General features: G+C 30.2%; 1 protein-coding gene and 1 non-coding gene across 10 annotated transcripts in view; one reads left to right on the forward strand and one right to left on the reverse strand.

Moving 5' to 3' along the window:
* Sulf1 (Extracellular sulfatase Sulf1) overlaps nt 1-25,996 on the forward strand; it is a 171,657-nt gene that overhangs the window by 12,728 nt on the left and 132,933 nt on the right. The window lies entirely within an intron of this gene.
* TRNAY-GUA (transfer RNA tyrosine (anticodon GUA)) lies at nt 2,892-2,985 on the reverse strand. The gene is made up of 2 exons: nt 2,949-2,985; nt 2,892-2,927 (listed from the first exon to the last, which is right to left on the reverse strand). It is a non-coding gene; the product is annotated as a tRNA-Tyr (tRNA).

Here is a 25,996-nt window from a genome sequence, read left to right on the forward strand (position 1 = left end):
AAGCCCCACACAGTGCATTGTCTTGGTGAAACAGCACTTTATTTCTCTTCAAATGCCGCCGAATTTCGGCGATTTCGTCCTTCAAACGGTCCAATAACGCTATGTAATAGTCGCTGTTGATGGTCTTACTTTTTCAAGGTAGTCAATGAAAATTATTCCATGCGCATCCCAATATACACACGCCATAACCTTGACAGACGACTTGCCTTTCCCACGCTTTGGAGCGGGTTCATCGTGTGAAGTCTACTCGGATGACTGTCGATTGGACTTCGGAGTGAAATGATGGAGCCATGTTTCATCCATTGTCACATATCGACGCAAAAACTCGGGTTTATTACGCTTGATCATCTTCAAACACTTCTCCGAACCATCAACTCGTCGTTGTTTTTGGTCAAAAGTGAGCTCGCGCTGCACCCACTTTGCACAGAGCTTTCTCATACCCAAATATTCATAAATGATGTACACGTTTAGTTGATATCTTTAGAGTGTCTGCTATTTCATTTAATTTCAATTTACGGTCATTCAAAATCTCTTTGTAAATTTTTAAAATATTATCGTCGGTAACAACCTCTTTTGGGCGTCCATTGCGTTCACGGTCTTCGATGCTCATTTCACCACATCTAAATTTAGCATACCGATCCTTGATAGTTAATGTTCCGGTGGCAGTGTCCGGAAACTTGGCATCAAGGCAAGTTTTTGCTTCAACTGTATTTTTCCCTTCAAAAAGCAATATTTTATCAACACGCGCAATTCCTTTTTATCCATTTTTTTCACAAAAACAAAAGTTGCTTCACTGAAAATGCTATAATTCACAAACTAATGATCCGACAGCTGTCAAATTTATACACGCGTCTTTTGAGGTTTAGGGTTAACTAAAAAACATGGATTTAATTCTAGTAGCGTCGTCTATGTGTCAGGCCGGGGACTTTTCAATTAACCTGTTATAATAAAAACATACACCAAATATATACAGACCTAAATACTGGTTCTGCTGCATTCTTGGATATATCTCAGGCCTTTGATAGGATGCGGCCAGAGGTTAGATTGATAGGCATACTCATAGATATATATAATTATAGAACAAACAATGAATCCAATATGGCCATCAGTGAATATTAATAATTATCGACTATCTCAGGCGAAAGATGCTAAATATCTTGGATTCGTCTATAACGATATTTGACTTTACTAGACAACTCAATGCTTTAGACGGTTTGGACCTGCGGAATCCAACGGAGTACGGTATGGGATACTTCTAGCAAATCCAATATAGCCATCATTCAATTGTTCCAAAAAAGATGTTTCTAATGAAGCGATACAGCATGATATACTTTTGGAATACATAACGAGTATCATTCAAAGTGTATATGTACTTCGAAAGAGTGTACACTTCATCTCAATGGACTTACTACTTTAGAGCAAGATTTAGAATAAGATATTTTACACTATATCTCATGTTAAATAAAACACCTTAGGAAAACTTAAATAACTTTCGATAAGAATATTATTAATTAATGGACATTATGCCAAAAATAATCATTGCAATTTTAAACAAAACATTTTACAAACCAATATTTTGTTGAAATAGCATATTGTATAATAAAAGAAAAGTAACATATAAAATATAACGTATAACACAATATCGTTGATATCGATTTTTGCTATAGGCAAATCATAATTCTTATTATGAAATAAAACTAATAAATGGATAATTTTACCTTCTAAAATATATATAAAATTACCCAGAAAATTGTCTTGTCAAATAAAAACTTTCGGAATCTTTAGATGGTCCGCCTTAGGGACACCGAACAAAAAGCAGATATTCGTACGAACCTATTCTCGGAAAGATGCCTCTTTGATTCCCTAACAAATTACCGATCTCAGGTAATCATCCTCTTTATGACCTTGAATCAGATTGAAGTCAATTGATTGCGCCATCTGAGAAGGTTGTCTATGTTTATAATGATGTTATTAAAACGCCTACATTATGTAAATTACCTGAGAAGTATTTAGAATTTTATAGGTAATCATTTTTATGACAAAATATTTTGGAATATTGAGTTAAAATTACTCAATGAGTCAAAAATCAATAAAAATCTTATCTTATAAATAATTAGTAAAATAGTATATCTTTAAAAAAGTATAGGTTTTTCAAGAAAATTACTATCAAAGCTATTTTCTATAACGTTTTATTCTTTAAATACGAGATAAAAAAGCTTATTAAGCTTGGTTTTATTTACATAGTTTGGGAATGTTTGGACATTACAGTCAACGTAGAATGCAAGGATCTAGTTAATGTCCCAATTTAAATTTACCGCTATATTCATTATATAAAAAAATACTTTTTCAAATAACTTACATACACATTTTTACATTTTCAACATAAAACGTAATGGTGAATGAAAATTCTTATAAATTAATTCAGTATCATTAAAGAAATAGCAAATAAAAGTAGAGGCAGCACTTATATTATTCTTTACTACATGTGAAATAAAAGGTAAACAATAATTAAAGAGAATTAGGGATTGAATTTTCATTATATTTTAATAAGTTTTTTACTATACTACAATTGTCTATGCTATTCAATATCTATGCTTGAGGTTCTTGTTTGGCATTCAATTTTTCATAATATCATTTTATTATTGCAAAAAGAATATGTAAAACCATTCTGACTCTTTTCGTTTCTCTTTTTCTAGAAAAATTACACTTTATATTGGATCAGCGGCAAATAAAGAAGAGTAATTTAATAAAATTTAGTAAAATTTTGTATTTGTTAATTAGTTAATTTTGTAGTTGTTATATTAATCTACTATATATTATAAATGAGTTAACCCTTGTATTTCGCAATAAAATTCCAGTTTTAAACCAAAAATATTTAAGATAAAAAAAATTCCTTCGAGCCGGATTTGAACCAGCGACCTATGGATTTCTATTTACGATTTAAACCACTACAGTCCACCGCTCTACCAACTGAGCTATCGAAGGTATATTTCAATTCACATTCACTTTTAACCACCGAGTATTAATTTAAAGGTAAAATAATACAATATTACATATTTTATACTTACTTTATTAAATAAAACTAGTAATGTAAAGAATTGTTTTAATAGACTTAATATTATATTTATTCTGCATATAATAAAAAATAATAAATCATCCAAAAAATATTATGATAAATCATTATATTATTTATTATTAAAGACAGTCCCTTTATATGTTATATAGTGATATATGATTGAGCTTAACTTATACTATCATTTGTTAGTTGACGTATCGTAGTACACACGTGAACTAGGTATTAACCTTGGTTTAACTCACTATTATATAGATAAGGCTTTCAATGTCGATTATTAGTGTATTCATGAACTTAGTTAACATTTAGCAAGACGACTTCTTCATCAAACACTATAGTAAACTATCTAATGTGCATCGTTATAGTGAAAAATCATTAATTGTTAAATTGATATCTGTATATGACTAGGTGTTTTAGATAAAATAAAAGCACAAAAGTTGTTATAGATAAGGTAATTGCTTCTAAAATTTAGGGTAAATCAGTGAACTACTGACTTCAATTTCGATTACCAGTGTCGTATGGAAGTTTGGGATTATATTCAAATCGGGTACTTAGTAGGTAAACTATAGGGAAGTTCAAGAAACGTAGATATAGTAGAGATATAGTAATAAGCATGATCTGAAAAAAATAATTAATTGTGAAATTTGGATTCAAACAGAAAAAGGAAATAATATTATATAAATTATACTACTCAGAAATACATATTAAAACATTATTATATTTTCACTACAAATTTTAGGAATTCTAGTTAATGGTCGCTTTTCCTGCTTCATCTATAGTCACGGGTTCGAACTCAACTCAGTGTGTGGGTGTTTTTAAATTATGGATTAATGGTTTATAGACAACAATATATATTCGGCAAACTTATCTCTCAGTCACGTCACATCAAGACTTAATACTGAAGGCTCTAGTTTGAAGTCTCTAGAGTCTATAAATATAAGTTTCCTTTGTTAATAATAATAGAGTAATTAATACTGATTGCTTATAACATGAACATAAATTCATACATTTTACCACATGGTTATATAAATTAGTTCATCATATAATATTTCAGAAATAATCACGAAATTAAGTTCACTAGAGTTCAGTATTTCCTTTCAAGCCAAAATAAAAACTATAAAAATAGATATATTTAACAAACATATTAAACAGTTTTAAAAGGCAGTTATTGAAAAATATGTGTACAATATATATTAATCTATTTTGATATTTGCCATCATTTTCTATAACTTCTTTCCATCTTTCCTGCAACATACCGATACCGTGTCGGAAGAACGATGTTGGTTTGGCAGAGATCGAATCACCTTCGATTTAGAACGTCGAAATCGTGTGCCACCCAAGCCCGATGGTGCATCAATCTGAGCAAGTGGTAATCAGAAGGCGCTATATCTGACGAGTACGCTGGGTGCGGCAAAAGTTGCTATTCAAACTGCAAAAATGTGTTCTTTATTACATTTGCAATGTGATGCCGAGCGCTATACTGCAAGAAGATGACTTTACATCTGTTACTGGTTATTGTTGTTCTTTTTTGAAACAATACGTCCGTTTAATTAGTTTAATTCACATACAGGTAGACCTCTGTAGTAACAGTTTCCTTCTGTTTTACAGGCTTGGTAATATACTACATTACTTATATTACTTGCTAATCTGAAATATGTGCTGAAAGATTTTATTGCCATGGATCCTCCTCCGAATATTGCCGCTTCGGTATCGATGTAGATGGTTGTTCTTTCTTCATCTGGATTTGTAGTAGCAGAACCACATCAGTCGTAATAAGATACATTTTTTTCTTGGCAATCAATGCAACTGCCATGTTGTCCCCAAACGATTTGATATGACATTTTTGAGTCAATTGGTGTGGTTTTACTATCTTCCATAACGTCTGTGATGATTTCGTTTGTTAACTATTAGCTACCTGAAGCCCAACAATGACGAGAGAATGATTGGAATATGACGGAGCAGCATCACTATAAATTTCTAGAAGAGTCTGATGGATTGCGACAGCAGATTTTTTTCAAATCAAGCAACAAAAATATATCAAAGATGTAATTAAGTGAGCATTCCAAAATTAACGTCTTTATTATATAATATACATACAATCACTTATATATAAGATTGATCAAATAAATATATCACCAATAAATTTTTTTAGGCGCCTACGGGCCTTGGAGCATTACAATAAATCCTAATAAATTAGGTTAATAAGCAATTTGTTTTTATCAACTTGAATTAATTTTTTCGTCAGTCTAATACTATTATAAGTGACACTATTTTATTTTTAGTTGTTATATTCTATTAATACTTTCATATATATAAGATCCTTTATATTTCATTTTTCAAATTAAAGAATCGACAGTTTTTTAAATAAAGCATTTATTCACATGAAACATCGAAATAGTTTTTCTTAAAGGTGTTAATATTATAGATTCTATTATTAAGATGCATAAAAAACTATGAAAATGTATAGTATTTCTAACATTTTTTCTAATAGAAGTTTCCCAGTAAATACATATAGCTCAACCAGATGTAATGTATAATATATGCTATATGCTATATATATAAATTTAATTTTTTTAGTGTCTCGGAATTCCGTAACGCTTTTACTAGCTATTTTTGTACCGTTCTAGCTTAAAATACCACCTTATTTATCGCAATATTATGGATCAAAACAGGAGATGTTTTATAAATATTTGTTCCATTTTATGCATGTTAATATAGCCAGTTCTACAAATAACTTTAAAATATCTTTATGGGTTTTTAAATCGTATCGAAAGTTTATTAAATTTTAAAATTCGACATTGAATTAAAAGTTGAACAAGGCAATTAAATATATTATTTTATGCTGTTTTTGTTTTAAAATATATTTTTGCTAATTGACATCTTAAATGTCTTCTCTGTAATTAAGCCTAACTAACTAACCAAAATCTAATCTAATAAAAGGAGAGCTTAAAGTATTTAATGTCATTTAAATTGCATTTCTAATATAACACATCTTTTAATGGGCTATAAAATTAATATAATATCAAGTTAGTTTGTTAATTGCATATTGTGTACCAGCTATACAGTAAAAATATATTTTTCTTTTAAATTAAAGCCTAAGCTAAATCATGAATATGTGATTCTTAATAACAATAAAACTATAAGTAATGAAACTATTCAATATCCATTAATGTTTTAGTGCAATTATGTTCTCCGTTATATATTTATGTTATTTTATTATATAATAAACTTATTATAATAGACCAATATATGATAAGAATTACTTAATATAAACATATTTAATTTCTTCAAAATACTAATAATGTACCTAAGTAAGTTATAAATGATTGACAGTATTTGTATTGTTATATCTTTTTTACATATTTTAATTGGTTAAATCGAAAATATTCATTAAGGATTTTTTTGAACCTTAATTATAAATTATTTTATTACAACTTTTAATTTGTACTTGAATTAATTCACAAGCAAGACGAGTGCGAGAAAATACATCAATATGTATTCCTCAATTATAAAATTATAATAACTTATAGCTATAGTTTACACTAAACGTATAAAAGGAGACTAACGCTGTCCGAAGTCAAGATATCTCCGGCCAACTGTGGCAAAATTTAATGAAGAATATTCGAGTATTGGTTGAGAAGTAGACGCTCTCTCTAGCGTCAGTTATGGATTTATGATAATGATTGACAAATGTTAAGGCTGTTATTAGACAACTAATAAGTAAAAACTTGTTAATATTCCACCTAAAAGCGTTAATTGTCATCGATAGTGATCTCCTATGATGGCTTCGTTCTATTTGATGTGCCAATATTTAAAATTTTTGAATTTGAACTGTCTGAAAAGAACACTATCCTATATGCGTTCGAAGCCATGTTTACACAATTTTAGCCTCACAGGCGTTTAAGATCTGGCAAGATCTACCCAATATCTATTTAATACTTATCAATGTAGAGTACATGCAAAGACAATTTATAAGTAAAACGTAATGCGATAAAAAAGCTGGATTTAATATCAATATACGTCCGGGAAATCAATATTTACTACAAAAAATCAGAATGTGTTTTGTTGTCAGGGAGAATGAAGTTCAGGTCTCAACTAGGTCTTAACGAAGGTCTGTGTACCAGAATTAATATAAAAGTCTGTATGTAAGTAGTAGGACAAGTCACATTCTTAATATGCCAAGAAGGCTTTTGAATATTGAGAGACCTATATTATTTTTTAGAAAGTTCAATATAATGAGTATTGAGGGGCTAAAGAAAGAGGAAAGTGGTTGCAACGTATAAAAGCTTTCTTTCGATATCTTTGAAGTTACAAATATGTTGTTTTCACTTTATGAGAAAGGGAAATAATAAACAGCAAAGTCTAGTAACAGAGGATATGATATGATTGAGGAGTATTGTGAGTATGGTTGAACACATCAACACTAAAATGAATTCATAATCGTTATTGTAAAAATAATGACGTACACAAAATTATAGAGAACAGAGTATAAAAATGAAATAATAAGGTAATACTTAAATTAATTTAATAATTAATTATAATCCTAATAACGTTCTGCATTCTGATCATTGTTTAAATTTAGAAATGCATTTATTGAGAAAAATGGTATAATTTATATTAATCAAAATATCTTACATGCTTTTCTACAAATGCTTCCCATTTTTCTGACAACATATACCATATTGAAAGAACGATGTTGGTTTGGCCACGATCCAATCTCTGATTAATTTTCGCACTTCTTCAGCATTACGAAACTGGACTAACATTTTTACTTTTTACGCTTGGAATTGTCTAAATCAGGTTTTCATGACCAGTCACAATAAGCAAATCTGGCAACTAAAATATGATGGAGCATCATCGCCATAAGTTTCTAAGAATGTTCGATGGGCTTTGGTAGTAGATTTCGTCACATAAAATAACAAAAGTAATGAATGTCAAAAATGCAATTTTGAGAATTCAATAATGCTAAATAGAAAACTGTTATTTTATGTAGAGAAATAAAACCCTTAACACATTTTACATTTGACATTTTAGTCACGAGGTTAGGCTTTTTAACAATTATTTACATTAATAATTTGCGTTTCCACTTAGAGACATCTCTGAACAAGATACATGCGAGCGCCCAATACAATAAAATAAAAGTACATTATTTTAGCATAACAACTAAACTAATTTATAATGCTTATACTCAAAATTATGGCATTACAAAGTTCGAAGCCTCACACTTAAACTAAAGGCATTTAGCATGAAGTATTCTCCACAACGGTTAATAATACATAATCATATGTTCCTTTATTTCAAGTACTACTGCATAAGCTACTTGAACTATGAATGAGTGCTATAATATTAACATGCATTTTACCATAACCTAACCGTTTAATACGAAACAACTCTAGCCAGAAAATTAACTACGCTGTAATGCAGACAGGGTACTTAGAAATTTAACGGCCATTTTATCGTGATTTAATTTTTTGTGGAAAATTTTAAATGAAAATTTAAGGAAGTAAGGAATTAAGAATATATATATTTTTTTATTTTCTGATTTATCAGGCTATAATTACCCCGAAAGTCGTTGTAATATGTCTTATCAAATATAATAAAGTAGTACATCACAAAGTAGATCGAAATCGGATATTAGTCATTTTTAACATGTTAACATATACATACGTTGTTTATATATTCACATGTAACGTAACTACTCCTGTTTACTTAGTTTACATTACAACCAGAATAAATAAATCTATTAAATTACTTAGTTAATACCACCAGTGTTTCTGAATGTGTTATATATTTAAACTGTTGAATGGAGAATAATGTTACACGAACCCCATTTACTGCTTTTAAATCAGATATCGATCAACGAATGCCACAACTAAGTGATTCTATTTGTCAAACAGTTTCGTCGATATATCGAATGTCATTATTCATGCTCAAGAAATAAACCCTTTAAAAATACATATGTTTTAAATAAGGTGGGTATTAAAAATATTTTAAAGGTTACACAAATTTGGCGCACTGGTAAAATAGGTAATTTTTGGGAATTTATTTTTCTATGAAACAGTATATTTCAATAATATTATGAAGATGTAAGATATAAAATGGTATCAGTGTATAAGTGGTACACTATGTAATTTTTTTTCAATTAATTACATCTTACATTCGATACGCTTAGTGCACAATCTTACTACACAAATTAATTCATTACTACTGTTGTGTTGTACTTGCATCAATATACAAACAAAGCATGTACGGGATTAATACATCAGTAATATAATGTAAGTAAGTAAAGGTAAGCTAAATTCAAAAAATACACTTATACACTAAACTAGTTCGTATAGTTTTTCGTTCGCTTCAATCTCCTGATCTGTAGCTGTATTGTGCCAGTGCTTCCACGTTGCTGTGATTTAACAATCTTGTTTCATGTTTTACGGCCAAATCTCTTCGTGTATCCATTTGATTCCAAGATCATGGTGCAGCTCTTCGATGGTTACGTAGCGATAAGCATTGCAAATTAATCGTAGAACTTTGTTTTGGGTGCGTTGGATTACTAGTTGTTTTGATATTTTAGTGCAACCCCATATTTGCACCCCGTAGATCCAAGTAGGCTTTATGATTAACTGATAAACCATTCTCTTTGATTTTAGATCAAGTTGCGAACATCTTCCGACTAACCAGTACAGTTGCTTAACTTTCTCTGGTCTAATTTGCTCTGCTTTTTGTCTCACATGATATTTCTAATTTAACCTACTATCGAGATATATTCCGAGCTATTTAGCTGTTTCTGCTTGAGGAACCGGGCATCCGTCAAGTGATATAATTAAGTTATTATCAATTCGCCGAAACGCAAAATTAACATGGAAAGATTTGGAGCTAAGCTGTATTTTCCAGTCTCTAGTCCATTTCAAGACCTTGTTGACCGCTAGTTGTACTTGTTGTATAGTCTTAGAAAGAGATACATCTTTTGCCATTATAATTGTGTCGTCAGCAAATGTTCCAAGTACTGTTCCTTTTGTTGTTGAGATATCAGCGGTATGGAGCAGATATAGAAATGGTCCCAAGGCACTACTTTGTGGAACTCCAACGATATAAATGAATTAATTTTTTTGAGACTAACCTGAAACGAAACAAATTTCTTAATTCACATTACTTTTTCTGCAGTAGATGATTCTTTTTGAATATTTCCAAACTGTAATTAGTTATACTTGTTTACCATTTTTGGGTAAAAATTTAACTTAAATATTTATTGCAATTTTTGTATTCTATTATTTATTATTTTTAAAGTCAAATCAAAGTATTTTTTCCGATTATATGCCAGGTATGTCAGTAATTACTTTCCAATGTCTGTAAAAAACTTTACAAGCCATAAGTGTGGCATGTATTCTGCTCGCATTAACCTTAAAACTACACAAAACATGTTCAGCTAAATACAGCGTTATAGATTTAAGTTTCTCAAAACGTAGACTTTTGTGTTTCAAACCGTATATCGAATGGTAAACACATTGCTTTTCTTGTATTTCATTCAAAAAGATCTGCTGAAAGTTATGTTTTTCTGATAGAGGTCTACGCTGAGCACGTAATATGCTTCAACAATAAGAACATGTAAACGTAAAGCAAATGTGGTGATTTCAATATTCAAGATAAGGAACGTCCTGATAGAAAACGTTGCGGAATTGCAGGAGTTATTGGATGGAGACTCAACCCAAACACAAAAATAATTAGCAGAACAGTTGAATATGAATCGAGTCGTAATGTATGAACGATTACAAGCGATGGGAAGATCCAACGGAGAAGTATGCCACATGAATTGAATCACAGGCAATTAAAACCGCTACTTCTAACGGATGATGAATTATTATTTTATTTATTTGATGAATTTTTTTATATAGAAAATTCATATAGCAAAACCAGTCAAACAGATTTACTTTCGTTAATTTTTATTTTCCAAGCTTGTGTCCAATTATTTATATTGTCACTTGCCTGTTTTAATTTTCGTGTGGCTTCTTCACTATTGTCTCCGACAGCTATAATCACAGTATCATCAGCAAATGTAACCATCATAATATTCTCCATATGTGGTGTATCACAAGTGTAGAGTACATGAAGCATTGGCCCCAGTACACTTCCTTGTGGTACACCTGCTTTAGCTTCTTTGTTGTAGAGTAAGCTTCCTCTTGTTTAACTCTAAAAATTCTGGCTCTAATGTACCTTTTTAGTAGTTCGGTGTGTTGTTTTGGTAACATTTTTGTAGTTTATGAACAAGGCCTTCATGCCAAACCTTATCGAAGGCTTGTGCTACATCTACGAATATATCTGAGCATACTATTTTACTTTCGTAGGCTTTTTCAATAACATGTGTTTCAACTTTTTTTCTTAGTGGTGTAAGATTTTTCCGATACTAGTTTTGAAAGACACCACATTTATTTATTCCATGTATATCTATATCAACTAATCATAGGAAAAGTAAGATATCTAATTATGTATAAAATCGAATTGCCAATACTATGAATAAATATATTTTAATTATCCAGTGTAAATAGCGTATTTACTGTAGCGGAAAACTCGAAAATGAATTACTTGGTAAAATATTACAATTTTTATCTTAAGTTTGCAATCCCATCAAGCACATTTTTAGTTATATAAGGTCTTTCCGATACTAGTTTTGAAAGGGTTAGCATTTAGTTATTCCACGTATATCTATACCAACTACTCATAGCGAATGTAAGACATCTATTTACACGTTACACTAACTTCATTTGCTACGTGCTATAATTTGTGATAATGTGGTTAAACAGTTGTATTATTTATAACTCGATAGTAAATGCAGTATCGTCTTCAATGTTTTTTCTCGAAATGATCAAAGTTGTCTAGGATATCAAATTCATTCATTTTTTCTAATTACACGTTCTCGTACTGGCTTTACTGTGAAATACTACTAGAAAAATAGTAAATTAAGGCAGATGCACATGCTTTTCTGCCTGCTATATGTTTGTAGTCAGTCTTATGATTATTTTCTAATTTTTATTACCACCGTCTATGTTTATTTTGAAAAAGTATAACATGTTTATACCGACAAAGACTTCCAACACTGGTAGGTCGAGCTATAAAAGTTGTTTATCGAGTTTTTGAAACAAAACAACTTGTGAATATCATTAGTGAATGGTTAGTCTAAGTATAATGTAAGCTAACAAAAAATTGAAAAAATGTATCTCATACTCTTAATATCTATTAAAAAATAGAGCATCATTAGATATGTTGAATACAAATATTTAATACACTAAATATTATTTGGTAATATGATTATTATCGTCCGAATGTAACCACATAAAAATATTATGATAAACGATTAAAGAAACAAAAATGTATTACTAAAAATATTAAAAATTCACTTTCATTAATAACCACTTAGGTACCGGCCTCTTATAATAACTTATACAGCATAACATTATTTAAAATAATCTTGTTGAAAACAACGATACTTCTCTCTTTGACTTTTAAAACAAACTTGTTATATATTTTTTGTATCAACTTATTTTTTTATTTATTAATCATGTTATTCAATAAAAAGCGAATAACTAAATGATTCAGTTAACGGTTCTCTTTTTTTAAATATATTGATTAATTTACAACACAGATTTTGCGATGCTGAAAGCATTAATAATAGCTAAAAATAACGATAGGAAATTGTTTTTAATTCAGCAGCAGCTGTATAATTCACCCATCTTCTTAAAATAGTAAACACATTTTACGAATCATTTATTTCAAATTGTTCCATACGCAATGCCGGAGACAATAGCAGGAATTAGCAACAATAAAAAATCATTTGAAATAAAAATACAATGCATAATAGACGGGAGATCTATAGAATAGAACTAAGTAGCCATAACAATATCGTATATTATATTGTAAGAGGTGAAACGTAAATAATATTAAACCATTATCATTTTTACATTGTTCTGAGAAAATTTACACACAAAATATGTACGGTTATTAGTATTTATGTACTAATGTATTTAATGTCTAGTTTAACTAACATTTTGGGGTTAACTGATATGGCTCGGTGAATGGAGGTAAAACGAAATGAAACAGTGGTGTTCACATTATGTGACCGTTATTTATTGAAGTAATATAAAAATGTGGAAAATACATAATAGATAAAACGGATGTCAGCGGTGTTACCTGGAGACGAGGCTTGGGAAGTCGATGGTGGTACGTCTAAACCAAACGGTAGTCGGTTACTGAATGATTGGAAATACCCTTCAATAACATCCCAGATGAAGTCTCGGGGTTGCCAGCTATTCGTTTTCGGGTTCTAGTTGGCGCTGCTGGCGGGCGGGGTCCGTGTTCAACATCTGGGATTATATTTCTGGGTATTTTGTAGACCGTTATTCCACTATATAAAATTCTACATGCCTCAATTTTAAAAATTCAAAATCAAATATATACCATATTGTTTTGGATTTTTAATTGGTTTTTAATTACATCATCGTTTTAAATGTAACTTTGATTAGTATAAGGATACAGGATCCTAGGTATTTAACCGACTTCGAAAAAGGAAGTGCTTCTATGTTGGGCTGTATATATATTTTTTAATGTACGTTCACCGATTTTTAAAATCCTATTTTTATTTGAAAGGGTGTACTTCGGAGGTAGTCCCATTGGAACCAAGTCAGGATCAGATGGGGGAAGGGGGATTGACAAATCGAGGGAAACGCTCAAATTTCAAAGTCACCTACAAAGTTTTCACATATTTTTTGTCTAAAATAATCAGATATCATTGTAGTATTAACAAAAATAACTGCGCAATTTATTGGGTAAATATAATAAATAAAATAAATTGAACCGACTTCAAAAAATTAATAATTAACTCACTAGAAGTAAAAAATAATCAAACTTAGATTTTTAACACAAAAAAAAACGTTTTAAAATAAAATATGTACATAGTAATCATTCTCATAACTAAATAAAAATAAACAAAAACCTTATTTAACCTCATTTGCTACATGTATTTTATATTCTACTACATACACACAATTTAGCTTAATACCTACCTAAACTTATTTATCTATTTACAATATTATTTTAATTACTACCAATTGATCACTTTGAAGTCGGTGATCGAAATTTTCGAGTTTCGAATATGCCACACGTATTAAAATATCTGGTGTCGTGAGATGCGGGTAGGCTTTGACATTAGCATTTCTACTGTTAAATACGATACATCTATACAAGTTTGAGAATTTATACTTATATATTATAAAGAAATAATTCTTTAAATCTTAATAATTCAGAAATATATCCACATAGTCATACCTTGTTCTTAAATTTATCCTAGACAACTTAGACATATCTACTTATTATCTAAATTTAATAGGCGAATGCATATATTTTGATCCGCGATATCTTTGGTGAGAATACGAAAACTCTATTAAATCATATAGAAATGTTAAGCAACCCAATTTCACTGTTACTTTCGATTATTTTAAATAACGGTTTTTCGTTTGTGTAATTGAGTTATTCGGTGTACACAGTAGCGTTCAAAATTGCAATTTCGATATTCATTACACCTGTTATTTGATTTGAAGAAACCTGCTACCCATAAAAATTTCAGTTAAGAGACTTATGGTAATGCACGTCATATAGCCCAATTGTTGCTTTTGGGTTCAATGATTTAAAAATGGTGATTTTGATATTAATATAAAAAACTTTACGCCTGTTACCCATCATCTCTCTGCTTTTTTATACAACAAATCGTTCAATTTATTCAATTAAAATCGGTAAACATCCATAGTATTTGATTCGGTTGTAGCAGTTCGTAATTTAGTACACCTTGCTAAAACCACCTTATCTACAAGACTTTATGACCATCAATATTTCGCTTCACAGTCGATGTGAGTAGCTCTCTTGGACTGACCCATGACTTTTTACGCTTGGTATTGACCAAGTAGATCCACCTTTCGTTACCAAAAAACACCACAGAAAGCTATTCCTTTTTTACTTCAAAAACAATAAAACCGCGATGTTGAACCATTTCAACAAAAATACCGTTCGAAATATCATTTTATTGTCAGTCAATTGGTGTGGTAGCCATTTTCCCCCATTTTGAATCTTTAATGATATTATTTGATGGACAGACTAATTCAACTTGGACAGACTCTTCAAATTAAACAACAAAAGTAATAAATGTCGAAACTGAAATGTTGATAATCATATTATTTTATAGTCGACGTTTGACTTTCACAGAGTAAAGACGTGTTCGGAGGGACGGTCAGTGAAACGAAACAAAAGTGCAACATCTGTGTCACAAATGCGGCGTTAAAAAAAAGTCTAATAATAACATTTTAAAGACTGGTGAAAAAGTGAAAGAGCGATCGGAAAAAAGGTCAGTACAGTAGAAAATATATGCAAAATTCCATAAAACGTTAAGGGTTGAAAACTCTGGACCACAAATGGAGCGTAGGATAATTTGAAACACAAAAATAATAGTATTATTTCAACAATACGTAAAAAAATATGGAAAACACTGCACAAAAAAACAGATAAAATGAAAATATCGGCATCAAGCGTATCACATATTGCAATTTTAAATGTAGAGAACACAGCTAGAACCCAGAACGAACAGACCCTCTACAATGCGTGGATGGACAAAAAGTCGGCGCGGGAGAGTCTTGAAATTGCATTAACCAATATGCAAAAACAAATAAATTCCCTCCAGCTACAACTAAATAAACAAAGCTCTGAGGGCAAGGATAAAACAACGATAAACCACCAAGCCAAATCACAAAGGAGTCCAATTGTTACATACGAAACAGATGAAGAAGAATTGCAGAAAGAAGTAGGCTGGATAACGGTTAAAAACAAAAAAGAAAATCAAATAATTCCCCAGGATCTTCACCACAGCAAATAAAAATAAAACAAAATAATGAACAAAATAAAGAAATTAGATGCCCAAGCCACCTCCAATTTTCGTAAGTAATGTTACCGACTTTGACTTGCTTTACGAAATACTGAGGTCCAACTATATACTATTCAAAGCAACGGTAATAAACAATGAACAAATAAAACTGAACGCCGAGTGTCGTACAACATTCACAAAAATAATAGATTGTGTAGAGTTGCTGAAACAGCAATGGCACTCTTATGAAGATAAACAAACCAAAGACATCAAAGTTATGGCAAGAGGGCTTCCATCAACAGCAAAAAGTGAAAAAATTATGGCAGAACTAAACAAAAATGGGCTCAAATGCTTAAATGCGACAAATAATTAAAAAAATAAAAAGACCAAAAATAACAAAGGAGAAATTTTAGTCCACAAGAAGCCATTACCTCTATTTATGTTAGCCTTTGAACATGATACGGACACAAAAACCATTTTTGGTATTAAAAGAATTTTAAGGGTCGAAATAAAAATCGAATCTTAATTTAATTAATTAAAACTTAATACCGCAATGCAAAAGATGCCAATTGCATGGACACATACAGAAATTCTGCAGAAGAGAACCTAGATGTATAATATGTTCAGGTAAACATATCACCACAGAGTGTAGAAAACCCAAAGAAGCTAAGCCTAAATGTACTAACTGCAATGAAGCGCATCCGGCAAGTTATAGAGGGTGTTTAGTTGCTAAAACACTACCAGAGAGGAGAAATAAAGTTGCTCAAGTTAAACATTAAGAAACAATAAGTGAAAAGAGATAAGAAGATGGGGATCCATAATGACAACAACTAAAGGCAATGAACTGCATAAAAAAACTTACCAACTCGATCAATACAGAATTTAGATCAAAACATGTCCCAGACATTTGGAAGATGGCGAAAATTATAATAATCCCAAAACCTGGGAAGTCACCAAACAAAATAAAAGCTTATAGACCTGCTGCCAGTAATATATAAGGTTTTTGAAAAACTCCTGCTGAAAAGAATAAAACCGATCATAGAGAGAAAAAACCGAATACCAACACACCAGTTTGGATTTATTAACAAGCGCTCAACAATTGACCAGGTCCACAGAATAACAGATGTTAGTGAAAAAGCGTACGAAAGTAAAAAGTATGCTCAGCTATATTTTTAGATGTAACTCAAGCTTTCGAGAAGGTTTGGCATGAAGGCCTTATTCATAAACTACAGAAAATGCTACCAAAAGAACACACCGAACTATTACACTACACAAAATCATACATTACAACCAGAATGTCTAGAGTCAAACAAGAAGAAGCTTACTCTACAATAAAAGAAGCTAAAGCAGGTGTACCACAAGGAAGTGTTCTAGGACCAATCCTTTTTCTACTCTACACTTGTGATATACCAGAAACGGAAAATATTACAATTGCTACATTTGCTGATGATACTGCGATTATATATTATTGAAACAGCCTACGAAAGTAAAAAAGTATGCTCAGCTATATTTTTAGATGTAGCACAAGCTTTCGATAAGGTTTCATAAACTACAGAAAATGTTACCAAAACAACACACCGAATTGCTAAAAAGGCACATTAGAGCCAGAATGTTTTGAGTTAACCAAGAGGAAGCTTACTCTACAATAAAAGAAGCTAAAGCAGGTGTACCACAAGGAAGTGTACTGGGGCAAATGCTTGATGTACTCTACACTTGTGATACACCACATATTATCATAAAGACAAATTGTAGGGTAGACGGAAACGACTAATACCAATATATTAATTAAACAATAAAAAACAATTATTTTATGAAAAGGACCGTCACTACACCGATGCACTGTTGTTTACACTGATACTTTGCATTTTCACCAATAGATACCGCTGATTACAATACAATATTTTGAGCACCTACTATTGACCGAAGGTTATTGGTTTAGTTTTGATACATATATTTTAATGATAACATATAACATCTCATTAAAATCAATTGATGTAACCTGCTTCTCCATTTTTCTTGTATAGTTTTTGAAGATATACAGGCATCAAACAATTTTCGACTATCAATATACAAGTGTATAGTATTTTATGCAACCTGTGCGTAACTGAGGATTGTCATGTTTGCAAAATCATTTAATTTGCCTAAAACATATATTCATTTCTCATTTCGCCTGCTTGATTTCATTTAGTTTACATAGGTGATATGTTTTCTTCGTATCAATTTTTTAGAAAAATTTCAAGTACATTTAAAAATTTAGAATATATTGTGGGTTTAAAAAAGATTTTCTAACTTGGTTTTGGTTGAAAAATGCGTAGAAATTATTCAGAATTAATTATAATGAAAATGATTTCGTTAAAGATTAATAGCTTAAACAATATTATTACTCTCTAGGTATTTATCTAAAAATGTATATTATTTCATCAAACATATTATTAGCTTGTCAATAGTTTCCGTTACTGCAAACATATCCCGTTAATTAGAAAAGTTACATACCGCATTTGTAGCGGTTAAATATCAGACGATACTGATTGTAGCTTGATATGCTCTAGGCGTGAAATCAGATAACTCACGTTTCCTTCCATCGACTATTCATTCTTTCACCTAGATATTGATGTGAAGCGGAAAATTGAACTATTAAACTAAGTGAAATGACCCCTCATAACCAGGTATAACGTTTATTGCACATTCTCGGCAATTATTCATAATATGGAGTACCTCAAACAATTTTGCATTCCACAAATTAACAACAAGTCATTAACCTTCCTTCGCTGTATCCCACTTTCAAATCACTGATTTTTTAATAAAATTATACATGTTCTATAATTTATTTTATAATCTATGGTATATTAAGTAAGAAAACACAATTATTTAATGAAAATTATTAAACTTACAGTCTGTTTTTATTATTATTTAAGTATTTAGCAAAGAATATCTAAAGAAACATCGTAAAATCAATTATTTGTTTTTATTCTTCCAAGGTAGTTATATTGAAATATTTACCAACGATGGCGGGTATTATTATTTTCTGATTATAAAAATCCGCTGAGTCATATTTGTCGGGCCATATCAAGTACCTGATCAAGGAAGTTTAAGTTATTCGAGTGATCGGTAAAAAACCATGAAAATTACGCAATTCATTTCCATTTTATAACAACACAAATAGCTCATCTCATGTATCTTGTCGATTTTAAAGATCTAGAAAAATACAATATTCAAATATTCATAACTTTTCAGGCTTAAGTTCAGATAAGAGGTTAACAATCCAATTACCTACTACAACATATAATCACGTTCAAGCAATAAGCCAGTAATGGCTTAGTAGAATATAAACCTGTGAAAGTAAATTTCAAGTTCAAACATTTAAAAAGTATGTCAAAAATAAATATGATCCCATTTATATAATTGTTGTGTTATGTGATGAGAACGATACGCAAGATAATTCATAACTTGCCGCCACTGATTATAAGAGTTATTTTTTTAATATAATCCATTTTATTTTATAGTTTTATTTTTACCTATGAAGGTAAAATGGAATGTTCAGCTATATTCTTAGATGTATGACAAGCCTTCCATAAGGATAAGACATGACGGCCTTGTTCATAAGATGCAGAAAATGTTCCAAAGCAACACACTGAACTGAACAAACAAAATGATACCGATGACACTTTTTCTGATGACCCTGCGATAATTGCGAACAGAATGACGAAGACAACAGCAAAGAAGTCACACGAAAATTACAACAGGCAAGTGGCAATAAAAATAATTGGGCCCAAACCTGGAAAATTAAAATGAACTAAAGTAAATCTGTGCATATGCAGTTCACTTATAATGAAACCGTACAAGTACTAAAAACAATAAATAATAATATAATCCCATACAACAACTATGTATATAAGTATCTCGTAGGGAATCTTAATGCAAAATTTCGCTGACAGGAACATGTAAAAAGCAAAAGGAAAGAGCTGGAGTTCAAATATAAGAAAATGTAACCAATACATTGGAAGAAAATCACAATTCCCAGTACACAATAAATTGCTATTAGCAAGCAAGCATTATTAGCAAGTGTTGAAGCCTATATGAACATACGGAATTCAGTGGGAATATACTGTGACTATTACGAGGCCTTCAGATACAAACTGTCATTCAGGAAATCTAGAGAATTGCAAGGAGACATGAGGACAGACTCATTTCTCATGTCAATATCGAAATAATACAATTCTTAAAAAACACCAGAACAGGACACATACTCAAAAGAATCTAACTATTTGATCTTGTGTAATATAGTGTAGTGAGGTGCCTTCAATAGGAAAACAGATGGGTCCTCCGAGATATATACCTAGATATAAGTTGTAAAAACAAATTGTATGTTAGTCGTTAACGACTAATAACAATGTAGTAAATTTAAAAAATATATAGTCTATAAATTATAGTATATAAATTTATAATTAACAATTATTAACTTTTGTTAACTTAAACAATAGTTTAGTCATCACATTAGTGTGATACGTGAAGGTCTTACCATTTTACCAGGAACTGTGACATCCAGACCAATGTATAACTTGAAAAAAGCCCATATTTGCTAGACGAAAACAACTTGGAATTAAATTAAACCAAACGCATTGGCTTGTCAGGTCAAATCAAGCTTATCCTTAGATAAGAAGATATTTCTGTACAAATCAATACCTAGACCCATTTGAACCCACGGAATCCAACTACATCTTCTAACTGAATGATAAGAGTGAAGGGCCTGGGCTAAAATGTTTACTAGTATCCGAGCTGACTAATGGGCAACTTTGGAGCAAATTTTAGAATAAGTTATTTTATACTGAAAATCACTTGCTAAAGTAATTTTTTATACAACAGTAATTGTCATAAAAATACTTATTGCCCTTAGTTAATTGCGAGAGTGGTACAAAGATGCAGTAATATGTGTTAATAACAGGGCTATAAGCATTGCTTGTATCATCAACTACCACACCAATATTTTCATTTACAAATTACTACAACTGCTTCAAACTAAATGTCGCATTGATATGCGCATAAATGTAGAACGATTTGAGATTACTTTACATAGAAACAAAATGTAGAAAACTGAGAGCTATGCCTAATAAGTCTTAAGTTTGCTTCAGGTTATGACGCAGCTGTTTATATTTCATGCCTACAAAATTAGATAGTTGACGATAAATCACTGGATGTGTTATTTATTTTATAAACGAAATATTTTTAGGCTTCTTTGTAAGCGACCTTTGAAAGTAGCTTTTGTAGGTAATGTTTGCTACAATGACTTTGAAGAAGTAAGTGGATCAGCGTGAGATGGGGGTAATAACGTGCCATCGACATATACTTTTATCGTCGCATTTGAAGTTACTTAGGTTGTTATTTGAATCCCCCTCCATTTTGAATTTTCAAGAGACGTCCTAGTGTTAGTGTATAATTTTATTGCCCTAAAGATGAGCAAGCAACTGTACAATCCTACAGTATCGAAAGATAAACAATCCAAATATATGTCAAGACTACTGTTCAGTAGTAATTTATATTTAATTATCATTGTAAAATGATTTTTTTCTTATACTTTTTAAATTACTTCATTCACTGTGATATCATTGTTAGACACAAGTAAGGTGTTTATGTTTGCTAATATTTTTATAATAACTTTTCGAAACTCGAAATCACGATCATTAACATTAAGACTACAGCTTGGGAGAAACCAACTTAGAAATAATCCCAAGAGGAAATTCAATCCTACCGAGCCTGGTTACTGAAGTATCTGGGATGGTATAATTTATCGAACGGCTGTCTATGAACAACCACAAACATATATTTACAGTGGGATTCGGGCCCACGACTACCGCATAGTAGAAGAACGATCCTGTCATCTAAACCTCTGCTACTACCAACCAATTTAATTCGTCTAATAAAAATTGGGAATTTGTATTAATAATACAAAAATTATTCATGTTAAATAATTTGAATTAAATATCATCATTAGTTTCTTGATATTAATTTTTCCTCAACAAAAGTGTATTCTAAAATAACGACATTTATCGGTAATACAAATTTTGGCTCTTGAAAACGAATATAATCCTTTATTAAGTTTTACACAAAAGATGTTATTAGAGTTAAGACCTATTATATCTAAATCTAACTAAATTTAGCGCTGAAGAAGTCATGAAGGAAATAAATATTTACTTTTAGCAAACTGTCTGAAAATCGAGAAATAAATTGATAATTTGCCAAGAAACAAGGAACAGGAGGAACTTTCAATCTATGCAATATCGTAATTACGTATAATTTACCTATAAATATATCAAACCAATTACACCAAATATTTTATCAGATTCACTAAAACTATAAGTACATTCGGTGGATTTAAAAATAGCATGTAAAAATAACTGATTGAATTCCAGACGATACTACTAAGAATTTAATGTGTTCTGCGAATGATATAATGTATCTCCGAACTATATTCTTTATATTTATTGTAAGAATCCAGACATAATAACCACATTAAACATAATATTATCAAACACATTATTTATCAATAAATATATAAACTGAATTTAATATAATATTAGGTGCAAGTGTATTTTGATTATTGGTGAATATTTATTTTCAGTAAATGAATAATTATAAACAAATGCTAAAAAACCCTAACAAATCTTTTAAGGCCAAAAGATATATCTATACATAAAATAATAGTTTTCCCTTCAGTATTATTGAATTATACAGACTTTAGTTATAGATAGCTTAAAAATTGTTTTCCAACATTCATTATTTTGGTTATTTGATCTGAAAAATCTAATACCGAAACCCATCAAACAATTTTTTAAAATATGGGGATGCTACTCCGTGATTGGGATGACGGTTTTGTTTCAACGATTTAAAAAGCGGTAATTTTGATGTCAATGACAAAGAACATCCTGGTGGACCAAAAAACTGCGAAGACAATTGCAAGATTTATTGGACTAAAGCCCAGTTCAATATCTCAAAGATCTTTGAGACATCTTATATGTTATTACTTGTGCATATCTATTGTTATTGGGAACACATTACTATTTTTAGTTCTACTTGTTTTATTCGACTGATTTTTAACGTCCTGGCTCTGTCGTCCTAGTCGCGACCTTGACAAAAATTTATCCAATTTATTCTTACATAAGTGTATATGTAATATATGTAGTTTTATGATTTTTTTGGTAGTTTACTTTTAAATAACAATATATTGTATATTAAGATTACAGCACTTATATTATTACAGTTACAACATTTTTCAAGGTTGTTAATGTAATAGGGTAAAAAGATTAAAATTGTGAATGATAAATAGTAAAATAATTTTGACTATTTTTATGGCAATAAGAGGTAATATTTAGATTACTCTCTCGATTTTTGTTAAAAAATATTTCCGTTCAATAATAAATAAAGCATCATTCAGATCATTTTTAATTATGTCATGGATTTTATTTTTCAGTGATTAGGTATATGTTTAATGTTTATATAGTATTTATGGTTATTGTACATTTTTAGTTTTTAGGTTTTGTTTAAATTCTCTTGTGTATATTTATTATAGTGCATTATTTAAGAATAGCAATTACAACACATTAAAATACAATAAAACATTTGTGGGGTATTATTCCATTTCATAGAAAAATTACATTCCTTTTTACAGATCCACAGAACATTCAAATATAAAAGTAATTCTACTTTGTTTAAAGTTAAATTATAAATTGCATATTATGTATTATTATTATAATAGTATTTCTTTTCCTTTTCTGTTTTAAAGTTAGTTCGTGAAGGAATTTATATATCTCCGTCTCGCTTATACTATCGTTGGAAAATATAACCACATATAAAGTTAACTGCCCCAAGCAATTATCTCCGTCCTTTCCTGTGTCACAATTTATAGAAGAAAGGATTCGTACATCTTCGTCTGACATCACGAATTGGAAAAAACAGTCGAATCCTGCATTTGACTGAAAATAGTAATTACTATTTTCAATCCTAGCGATTGAAATTTTTTTTGACTATCGACTGTTTCGACTGTTTCGCCCGTTTCCAGTCGATAGTTTCCAACGCTAGAAAAATATAAATATATCTTTACCTCAGACAATTTCAAAGTGCGTTACTTATAAAGTTGTTTATAGTGCGAGAGGCTTATTTATTCACCTAATACTACATCAATCACTTTGCTTACTACAAAGAACAATTTATTGTTGCAATATTTCTATTACATTTTTCAAACTATTTCTTCATGCAAATATTAAACAAACATCTATTATTTATTTGTTGTATCACTATCTGATAATGCATTTGTAATCAGTTGTAATGTAATCCGTTATTTTATTTGTATAAAGAAGACCCCAATATTGAAATATTCATTTTATATATTCTTACTAGAAGTTTATTTACTAATAAAATATTTAGCAATAAACAAAACCGCCAATAAAAGCAATAAAATATTTAATTATATATATTTATTCATTCATAATTTTAAAAATATTTTTAAAACCGTGTTTACTTTTTTGGGTATTTTTGGATTAGTTCTATCGACCAGTTCAAATGATCCGAAAATAAAATCCAATTTTGACAAAAACCGGTGCCGGAGATGAAGGAGAGTGTATATTTTTCAACCAATATGCTGCAGTTGTTGCAGCAGGAATATTCATCACCAAATCTCGCTACAGTTGCTGGTTTTATCTGATCCATGTTTTCTTCGGAGTTGTTCGCTGTATACGTAAAAATGATTTAACCACGAAAGTCTGCGAGAAATTCATTCATTTTTCACTCAACAAACCTCTCCAAACCAAGAGTCTGTCCAAACCTAGTAGCCATACAGAAATATTGGCAAGAAAAGCGTTTGAAATACTTTAGTCTTGCTTGTAATAAATCATCTCTTCAACACACCATCTTAAAAAAGCAAAATATCCTCTAACTTGACCGATTCGGTCGGATATTAATTCGTGAGGTCTACAAGTATACGCGTATCTTCATCCTTAATTCTGATTTCTTGGTATGATTCTGAAGTTTTCTCGAATCATATTTGGTTAATCTTTTTAACCCAATACTTAGTTTAGTTTCTGTTTTGATAATGATGTCTTGTCTTAATAATAATTGAAGATTTTTTATTTTATGTGTAGTTAATGAATACCTATTACTATAAGATTTAAGGATTAATTATAGGCAATTTCGTTATATCGAACGCTGTTTGTTTCAGCATACATGTTGTGTTTAAGCGAATGATATCCGATACTAAAATTTTCACCGATTGAGCTTATATTCCAGAATCAATGAGCCAATATCAAATAAAATCGATAAATAGATAATGCTTTAATGACTTTATCGATAATATCAATAATTTAAACGTAATAAAATAACAAAAATTTTATTTTACTTTAAAACTATTTTATTTTTTGGCAAGTAGTGGCGAATTGTTGAACGGAGATCATATAACATTGCCGGCTCAATCTTATTGTAATATAAAACAAACGGCAACAAATCAACATTGGATGAATATAATATCATCGATGATTATCATCATATATCGATTATTTTTAGAAAATAAATAGCATGATGTTCATGGAATTTCGATTATTTAGGTAAGGGATGCTCAGTGACTAATGGCAAGTAAGGAAACAGTTATATTTTTGTAGAACTCTCAAAAATTGTACCTGAATAGCGTCTTTGGTTATACCCAGTTGTCCATCGTTCGGCTTCGCCTTTTTTTTTTTCAAAGAATGATGTCCTATTTAAAATTTTCAATTATGATTTTAAAATAACTTTCATCATTTCATGACAGTCCAATTTACAGCGTGACAGAAAGTCCGTCTATTTTACCCAATATATATAAAGATGAAGCTCAACAATCCATTTAACCAGAAATTATTTTTCCATAATCTCAGTATTATACTTGATCTATACTATATATAAATTAAATGATGAAAATATAAATAAATTAAAATTAAATTTCCTTTTTGCCAGGAGCTGATTTTACACATATATATTAAAAATAGGTGTTAATATATTCATTGTTTCAAAAC

This window comes from Rhynchophorus ferrugineus, unplaced genomic scaffold (genome assembly GCF_030347505.1).
Source record: "Rhynchophorus ferrugineus isolate W39M unplaced genomic scaffold, kcgeb_rfMv2 rfM3, whole genome shotgun sequence".
NCBI lineage: Eukaryota > Metazoa > Arthropoda > Insecta > Coleoptera > Curculionidae > Rhynchophorus > Rhynchophorus ferrugineus.